Here is a 10,067-nt window from a genome sequence, read left to right on the forward strand (position 1 = left end):
CAGTCTGAACTCTTGCACTGGTTTCTGTTTTGCCCAGCAGATATCAATTACCCTGAAGGAGAGCTGTGTACAGGCTTCTGAATTTCACCAGTAAAAAGCCTTATGTAGAAAAAGATATCAATGCTCAATGGCTTGGGTTAAAAAAGAGAAAACCAAACCTGAACAAATGAAAAAAACCCCCACCTAAACCTTGACTTGCAAGTTGGGAATGGTCAGTCTTTCTCATCTACATTAATTTCTTTACCTCCTACTTCTCATTCTTTCCCTTCTTCCCTTCCTCCTCAAATCCAGGTAGATTTATTCCTGGTGTCAACAAAATTCACCAGCTTCAGCTAATTATTCCAAATATAAAACAGGGGGAAGGAAGATCCAGTAAAGGAGATGAAAACACCTAAACAGGAACAATAAGAAGTAATTATCCTGTGTATTTATTTAATGACTGGGATCCTTAAAGAACCAGAATCTATTTGTATGGGTTTCATAGCATGCAGTGTACTTAAAAAAAAATCTAATAAAGAAATTATCACATAATTTGAACTTAAATCTTAATTATAAGTCATTAAGAAAAATGTCATCCTGGAGCAGTTCATTATTTGACAGCTCCAGGAAAGAAGAGATAAACCCAGGCTGCCTGGAGTTCAACAAACAGTTGCTCTCACATTCAGAATGTGTATCAAACCAGATCCCTGGGTTTCAGAGTTTAGCAAAATCTCCGGCTTTTCTTAACTCATGAAAAATATCATTTGGCAAAATATCCTAAGTTTGCTGTGTACTGCTGTTTTGAGGATTGCAACAATAAAGGAATTTTCTTGAAGTGTCAATTTAATTAATTTCACAGTTCTTCTCATACCTTCCCATATTGCCAGCAGCTTTTGTACTTGAGCAAACACTGAATTCCTAGAATGGAAAACCTGTTAATTTTTCTATTTTTTAAAAAAACAAGCAGGCAAACTTTTATTTCAAATGCTTAAAAGAAAGACTGCCATTATTTTTCACTCGTATGCATGAGCCTAATCTAGTTTGATCACAGCTTTAGAAATTTTCAGGTTTGAACAATGCATCTTACATCTTGACTCAAAAAGGATCTTCTTGTCAGCATTTTCTTTTGTTTGCAAGGTCAAGGTGAGGACAAAGCCTGTTTCCCTGAACCTGCTTTCCTTTCCTGTGATTAAAAGCAACACTACACAGCAAGAAAGAGGAGTGGGAAAGGGCAAATACCCGGCCACAGATCATTACACAGCCCTTCCAGGAGGCAGGCAATGACCAGCAGTCACCTCCTCCAAAGTGATCATCCTGAGCTTTAATTCTGCTGCTCCAGAGCCCACAAGACTCAAAACCCACCCAGTCACTCCTGAGCAAACCTTTTTGCTCCTCACTGCACCTCCAACATACCATGGAAAAAACCAGCCTGTGATCCTGTTACAACTGGAATTGTCTTTAGCACAGTAAGCTGAGGTCATTATTTATTTATTCCCTGGAAGAGTAGGTGGATAATTAGCACATAATTTGAGGTTTCCTAGGCATGGCAGCCTGCTCTGATAGCTGCCCCTAGTCCTGATTAAATCTCTGCCTTGGATCTCCCAGCAGCACCTCATATGAGAGAATTCCAGGCTCTGTCAGTATCAGGTTACTGTCTCAAAGTTTGCAATCATCATGAATATTTGGGGAGAGGGAAGAATTTTATTTTATTTTATTTTATTTTATTTTATTTTATTTTATTTTATTTATTTTATTTTTTAAGATTTCTGTGACTAAAGGTTGCTTGGCATCCAAAGAACCTGTAAGAACATGGATCTGACTGCAGGGGAACCAAAGGGATATTACAAGAGACCTTAAAATAGCATTGTGAACAGAGACATGCACAGGCTTTGGAAAGGACAACAAATTTATCTGAGTGCCAGAAAAGTGAATTCAGTGCATGTAGTGGGACACAGGGACATGGGGGCACAGCGGCATAGGGACACCAGGGACACAAGGACACAGGGACACAGGGATAAAAGGACACAGGGACACAGTGACACAGTGACACAGGGACATAGGGACACCAGGGACACAGGGACACAGGGACGCAGGGACACAGGGACACAGGGACACAGGGACATAGGGACACAGGGACACCAGGGACACAGGGACACAAAGACAAAGGGGCAAAGCGGCACAGGGACATAGGGACACAAGGACACAGGGACACAGGGACACAGGGACACAGGGACATAGGGACACAGGGACATAGAGACACCAGGGCCATGGGGACACAAGGACACAGGAACACCTGCTGTGTCCCAGCTAAGGGCTGCTCCCAGGCAGGACACTTCCCCTCCACAGGAAGGAAAAGGCCTCGGTGGCCACTTGCTTGAGACCTGCTCACTGAGGGTTTGTGCTGTGGGGCTCCAGCCATGCCCCAAACCCCAGGGAACAGCTCTGTGTGCCTGTTTTCCCCCCACCCTGGGGCAGTGACATGGCAGCTGTACCTGGGCTTGACGAGGTGATACTTTTGCAGACGGTGGCGGTGCCGGTTTCTGCCCGCGGCTCCCAGATTTGTTCTCTTGTGAGATGGGCAGCTTTTCTGCCTGGTGCTGGGAAAGGTCACGGCTCTCTGGAGTCTGCACTGCTGTCCCTTCATCCCTGAGTCACTAAATGCCACTTAGCTGAGCGGCCTCAGGCAACGAATTAAAACCAGTGGGATAAAATGGACCAGCATCTCAGAGGCAGGGAGTGGGGATTCTGTGCAGATATTTATTTAAGGCTATTCTACTCCCATAAAATACCTGAGTCCTTACTGATTTTTCTCCACACTGCTGCTCAGTTCCCATTTTCTTACCGATGGTGCTCTGCCTGAGAGAGCAGGAGTAAATGATGGCAGAGCCCAGCCCAGGAGCTGCCTGGGTCCCCAGGTTTCTGTAGCTCACCAAATCAAAATTCCAGCCCTGTGAACCCTTCTGAGTGCCAGGTGCTGAGCATTCAAAGAAAGAAAGAATCTGACCCCTGCTTCATGCTCAAAACAAGGAAGAAAGGCAGTGTCCAGCTACTGCTCATGCCATTAGGCTCCAGGGGAGATTATTTCTATTTTTTTTTAAATTCACAATCTCTTCAGAGTGTATTTGGACATGTCCAGAAGTGGTAGTGGAAAGTAGTTGTGTTATTTATCTGAGATCTCCCACATCTCACACACAGGCCTTTCCTGAGCATATTCACAGCACAGGAGATGTGGGACAGCTGTTCTCACTTCCTTTGTGTCCCAGTCTTGCTCATACAGGGACCAAAACGTTCCCTTGGGTACCACCAACGTACAGAGGGATTCTGACAACTACATTGCCTAAATTACTTTGTGGATATAGATTTGATAAAGGCACCCTTGACAAAGACTGGCTTCTAGAGGCCAGTCCAACACCTCAATCCAGAGATGGTGAATAGATGTCACCCCAAAATCCCATCCCAAAATACTACCTCTCAACATCTTAAATAAACACAATTTTTCCTTTCCTTGGACTGACCCCTTGTTACATTTCAGGGGCTAGCTTGCAGAGGACAGGTTCATTTGCTAATACATGAATCATTATTGCTTTGAGCCTCTGAGCTAGCATTTTTATGAGCATATTTCAAAATGTATTTGATTGCTGTTAGAAATCATTTCAGTTCATGCTTGACAACCAGGCCAACCTAAGCCAATATGCTCTGCCTGGCACTGTGGAAGGATGTTGTGAGAATTTAATTACTAACTGCATATGGCGAATTTTAAATGTAGTGGGGTTTGTTTTGGGTCTTTTTTGCCTCCAAGATAGAACCACCCAGTTGTTTAACTCCAGTTTATTAAGATTTCCATCTAGTATTTCTGATAAAACTGTTTCAGATTGTACACCCCACAGAGAACAGCATGCTGCCTTTTCATATCCATGAGCTGCTTGCAGGCCATAAATGTCATCCAAGCCAAAGTGAGTCCTCTTTGCCCTTCTGTAAACCTGAGCTGAACGTTAGAGATTAGATTTACTTCATTGCCCTCATGTAAGAAAGCTTTTGGAAAAACATTTGTTTTATGAGATAAGGTACAACAAAACATCGCTAGAACAGAAGTTCTTAGTTCTGACAGCAAGAGATTCACCTTGGGGAATGAAGAGAGGGAGGGATGGTGGAGGTGTAGAATGTAAAAACACATTTTAAATAGTTTTTACTTGTCATTTCCTTTTCCACTATTATGATGGTGTTGATGCTCTTCTCCTGTTTGGCCTCTGTGTGCCATAAGAGCTCTGTGATATATATCACACTGATATTTACACACCAAGCCAGCCAGAACCTTATCTTGAATCAGAATTTATCAGCACATTAACAAGAGGAGGAGAAGTAGTTTTTAGACTGTTATTTATTTTAGAGTGTTTAGAGTATAAATACAGAGATGACATGTATATATGGCACATTAAACCCACAGGTTCTCATGAAGTCCTCAGGCCTGGCACAAATTAACTGATTAGGAGCCTCATTTTTCTAAGCAGCCAGCATTTTGCTACTTAAGCTGAATCTTCAGAGAGTGCACCAAAGAACAGCTCTGTGAGACACGATGCTGTGTGCGTTTGCCTCAGACTAAATTTATCACTCATGCATTTATCGATGCCTTTCAAAAGAAAGAAAAGAAAGACAACCTAAAGGTGCACTGTTTTGACTTGTGGTCAGGCAAAGAACTTAAAAATTTACTTCAAAAACCATTAGAATTGTAAGGTCTTGAATAGGTTTAATAGTTACACAGAGTCATAAAGAGGGAGAAAAGCCTTGTGTCACCCTGGCCTGATGGGTGGCAAAAAGTGTCTCTGATTCAGACTTAAGAAAGATGATTTGGCTCCAGGATCAAAACATGAAGCAGGCCCCTAAGAGATGAAAAGTGCCATGATTTTTTTTTTCCAATCAGGCTGAACAAAACACAAATCCCTCACTGCCCCTCATGAGCCCACTGAAGCTTTGAATGTAATTTCTTTTCAGAAAAAGAAGACACAATGCACTATCCTGGGCCTCAGTATTATGATAGCTTGAGACTGTGAGGAAAAAACACAGCTTGGACATGCTAGAATGTATTCTGAGTATTTTAAACAAAACCTCCAACAGGGTTATCATTCCAAATGTACCTTTCCAAAGAAAAAGGAAAAACATTTTCAAAATACCTGTGCCACTTTAATGACCCTATCCTCTGCTCTCTAGAGTCACTCAAAATGACTTATACCATCTAAAAAGAGAAAAAAGTGGAGCAAAAGTCATTCAGGTACAGATCCACAAAAATATTTCACTGGTTAATTGTGGTGAGCTGGACCTCAGCTGATCTGCTTGACTTGTATTTGCACCCTTGATGCAGATTATAATCTCATAACTCTCCCTTTGGTCAGCAAGACCAGAATATCCAGGATCTGCCCAGCCTTGACCTCTGCAGGATGAGAGTGGCCAGGTCAGCACCTCGCCCAGAATCACCTTGAGTAGCCTCAACATCTTAATTGCCTTTTTCAAATAAAACAATCAGATTTGCAATGAAAACAGCAGTTTCTCCAGTTTAAACACATCACTCTGGTGTTTAATTTTCTCCTTTTTGATGGTAGGTGGCACCAGCTTCTCCTCAGAATGCCAATGCTTGAAGTACACAGAGAATTTCAATAGGTTTTGGCATATGTTTCACTTCCAACACACCACAGCACTGACCTGTGTGTTTTGGAGCTCTGTCAACAGACTAGGCACATTTCACTGTAATAAACTGCAAAAGCAGAAGAATCTTTCCTGAACCCTGATAAAAATCCCTTTATTAAAGCTCAGTTATTCATGTAAATAACCCTGGCCTTATCACCAGGTGAATTGCTGTGTATCAGTTTGTGCTTTCCAGGTTGGACAGTGCAGCTCAGTCTTTATTTAACTCCCACTTTCCCAGTTCATGGGAACCCTGATGTGCCTTGTCCTTCCCTTCCCATCCCATTACTGTAACTCATGAATTTTTTCTGCCTGCTGGGCCCACCCAAAGAATTCTCTTACAGCCTGCCCTGCCATCAAGAAGCTCTTTAGGAAATTCTGCTTGGATTTTTAAAATTAATAATGTCATACACATGGCCCAGTGAATGTCACATCACTTCACTGGTCACAGCCTTACCCTTAAGTTCTGCAAATGACACAATTTTATTTACAAAACTTTTTTTTTTTTTTTTTTTTTTTTTTTTTTTTTTTTTTTCCCCAGTGCAGATTGTCTATATCAGTAACACACCTGAAAGAGGGTTGATAGAAAAAGCTGAACCCTAAAAGGCAAATTGTAGGATGTGGTTAAGCAGTAAAAGTGGGCTAATGACAAGAGGAATAAAGTCCAGAAAAATCTTGCACTAAATTTGCATTTGGGTTTTGTTTGCTGGGTTTTAGGATTACAGTTAGTTTTAAATAGTGAAATAAACTCTTGGATTAATTCACAAATTAGGAATGTTTCATAAATTCTAGAATAAAGAAAGGGGGTTTTGTCTTTTTGTTTGCCTTTACCTCAACATTACTGACAGGAAAATACCCCATCCTTGCTTCCTTGCTTTAAATTCCAGATAATGAGTCAGGCTGCAAAGGCAAGGCTAACTAATAAAGGTGCTCAACTACATTACAGTAACAACAGACAGCCAAAACAAAACAAAAACACAACCAAGCTAATATAGGCTGAAAAATCATTATCACTGCCACTCAGTGCTCACTTACAGGCACATATTAATGATTCACAGTCAATTCATGAAGATTTATTGAACAAAAGGGTGGCTACGTCCACAGAATACATTCTTCACAGTGAAAAATCTGATGCTCAGGATAACTTCTGCAGTACAAATGTTCTCAGATGGAGAACTGCTGACAAAATATTTATACAAACCTAATTTTGCCGGATATTATTCACAAAACATTCATTCTAGCAAGCATATGGTACCTTCAAAGGTGATGTTTCTCCTTCCAAGAAATGCTGGCTTGATTACAATGGGAAGTTGGGTCTACAGAATGTCTGGGCTGGAAACAGAGCAGTGTTTCTACACAGAGTCCTCAGTTTGGAGATACAAAGAAATGGGAAAGAACACAAAGACTGATCCTGGGGATGGAGCTAAATTTGCCAAGGCTGTATCAAGGCTATTCCTCCTGAGGCTGGTGGTATTGTCACCCACCTGGAGACTACAGCCAACCCTAACTCCTCTGAGAAAACCAAGAAATCAGTGGCTGCTCTTCCACTTAGGCAGTCACTGTCCCTGAAGAAATTTGCCAGGAAAAATCTTGGGCATTCAGGTGCCACCCAGCTGATTCAGCTGAACCAGAGGGGTGTAAGAGAGTCAGGAACACAGGCCCCTGTCCCATCCTGGTCACTCAGCTGTAATCCTGGGTGCTTCACAGCCTCCTGCCAGCAGGAGCAGCAGGGCAGGCAAGAGTGAAAGAAGGACTTGGATCCTTTCTCAGACACCCTGCTCTCCTTGATCACAAATTGCAAACTTTGTCATACACACTGGAGAAACAGCCTGGCTGAGATCCAAAATCAATGCTAAAACCAGCAATGCATGTTTTATCCGTCTGAGCAGCTCAGGAACCTGATGGGCTCTCACCCTGCTATCACCCAGCACAAGAGATGACACAGAGCATCTGCTTGTGCAGTTACAAAGTTATTTGCTGGTGACACACAAAAAAATAAAAGGCATGACAGTTAGTTCAGAAATATATTTTAAAACAGGATGACAGAGGTCAGACTAAGAAGGGTGTTAAAAAAGAGTTGGCAGCAGTTATTCACAGCTTTTCACCATAAGAGAACTACAGGGCATCCTATGGAATGAGAGGCTGTGGTACTGACTCACAGAAATTGTGCTATTTATTACAGCAGGATGTGATATCCAGAGCTCTAAGTGGATTGGATACAGACAGGCCCAGTGTCACTAAATCTGGGTTGGTGTGTAGAGCCTCTGGCTTGGGAAGGCCTTACCCTGAGAAATTAGGGGGAGATATTTAGTGAAAGGATCATTCTACATTTTCCTTGCATCCTATTTCATTCTTCTTAACACCAATTATTGTTTGCAGTGGTGAGATGCTGGGATATGTAGATGACAGTAGTCTGAGCTGTTATCAATCCAATTTTGGATGCCCACCCTCAGGGCCAAGTCTCTTACGAGCGTGTGGTGACTACCTTTCAGAACACAATATGTGCAATTTAAATTTTAAAATGCCCATATGCTTTGTTCTTCTAGTTTTCCTTTGTGTGAATCTTTGAATTTCAATATGTGTGTTCAAATGTACAATGATAAAACATGCAGCTCATGTCAGCAGTAAAATGCATAGTAATTTATTAACTTTTTCAGTGTGAATACAAATTGATTTCATGATGTGCCACATAATGAAAAAAATTATTTGCAGTCACAACTTGCATTCTAGTTACTGCATTTTTTTTTAGTTAAACATTACAAAGAGTTTGAAAACTGCACAACACTTGTTGATGGCCAATAGGAAACACTAATACTATGAAAAGTAATCAATGCTTCTACACGTCTTTGAAGACACTCTTGATTCAGAAATTGTTTTTCAAAAGCAGGTTTCCATACATTGTTTCACTGGGTATTTATAACCCATTGTTATTTAGGACAACCCCTGAACTCAATGCCTTTTCTCTACATGTCATTAATGCTTTTGTAATGTAAGTCACTGTATTTTATGAAGCCATTCTGAAATCCATTAAAATGTACTAAAGAGGTCACTGCAGTTTGGGATTATTTCCAAAGAGAATTTTTGGACATTAAGTTTACTGTGGTGGCATCTAGATCTAGAGACATGTGAAGATCTGATCATTCCTTGTTTTATTTCCAGCCTGTTAGCTAGATCCTCTAATTTGCAATACCATCTTTTATCTGTGGTATGACCTCTACCATTGACTTTGATCAGCACTAAGAAGCAGGCAGCCAAAATAGCAGCAGGCAAAAATAGAACATCATTGTTAGAAACACCTTCAATCAAGTGAATTCTGGTAGTTGTTCCTCCTCCCAAAGCCTCTCATGAAAAAACAAAGGTATTTGTGCCTTAACTGAATAATAATATTCTAAACTTCCTCTGAACTACAAGATCTGTTGTAATTCTTCTTATAGCCCAACTCCCTTACAGCCCAAAACAGGCCATAATGCACTTTTGTATGGCTGGTAATGAACCATTTCAGATGAATACTGGGCACTGAAGGAATTACATGCTGTGTAATTGATCTAAAGAACAGATTAGGACTGGTGTTATTTCATTAAATCTTATTAGCTCTGGCTTAAGTACTTACAATTGCAGCTATCCTGTGTCAGATAGATTACACCCCTTGTCACACAGCAAGTGAGGTTTTCCTCCACTAGATCACAGCTTTTGAGAAGGAACAGGCTGATGAAAAGAAATACAAATGAAGGACCATGAAGGCTCCATCTTCAGACACATCGAGCCACAAATTATTCATTCAACTGAGAGAAATACTTCAACACCTTCAAAATACGTATGAAGGCCTGTTGTTTGGTTCCATATTATGGTCTTAGATCACTTCTGTGGAACCTGAGCTTGGTTTTCTGCATGTGGAACAGCCCTGAAGAGTTCTGGTGGGTGAGCACAATAGAGATCTTATATGACTGCAGGAGAATCCAGTGGGTCCTTCAAAAGCATTAACATTTCTCTTGGTTCCTTCCCACAGGAGCTCAGCATGCCCCAGGAACCAGCAAGCCAGGCTAGAGGACACTCCTGGCTGGGGAACAAATAGATTCAACCAGACTGAAATTACATTCAGCTTGGAAAAGAGTTTGTAGCTCTCAAAAAAGAAGGGGATTTTTATTACCTTAGGACTCAACCCTGACATGCTTAGAAAAGTATAATTTTCCTGGGTTGCCTTTGACAACAGTGTGCTAGACTTTCTTACCACTGTGCTGGTCTTTCTTACCTTCTATTCTTTTGTCCTATGACCTAATATTTAGCTCCATAATCCCCTAAATCAAACAAAATAGCATAGAAAGCCTTTGATCTGAATTTTCTCCACAAGGCATATTACACTACATTGAATACTTTTCATGAGATCTAGAATGCTGCACTGTGGGAAACAAGAC

Source organism: Zosterops lateralis (genome assembly GCF_965231275.1).
Source record: "Zosterops lateralis genome assembly, chromosome: 17".
NCBI lineage: Eukaryota > Metazoa > Chordata > Aves > Passeriformes > Zosteropidae > Zosterops > Zosterops lateralis.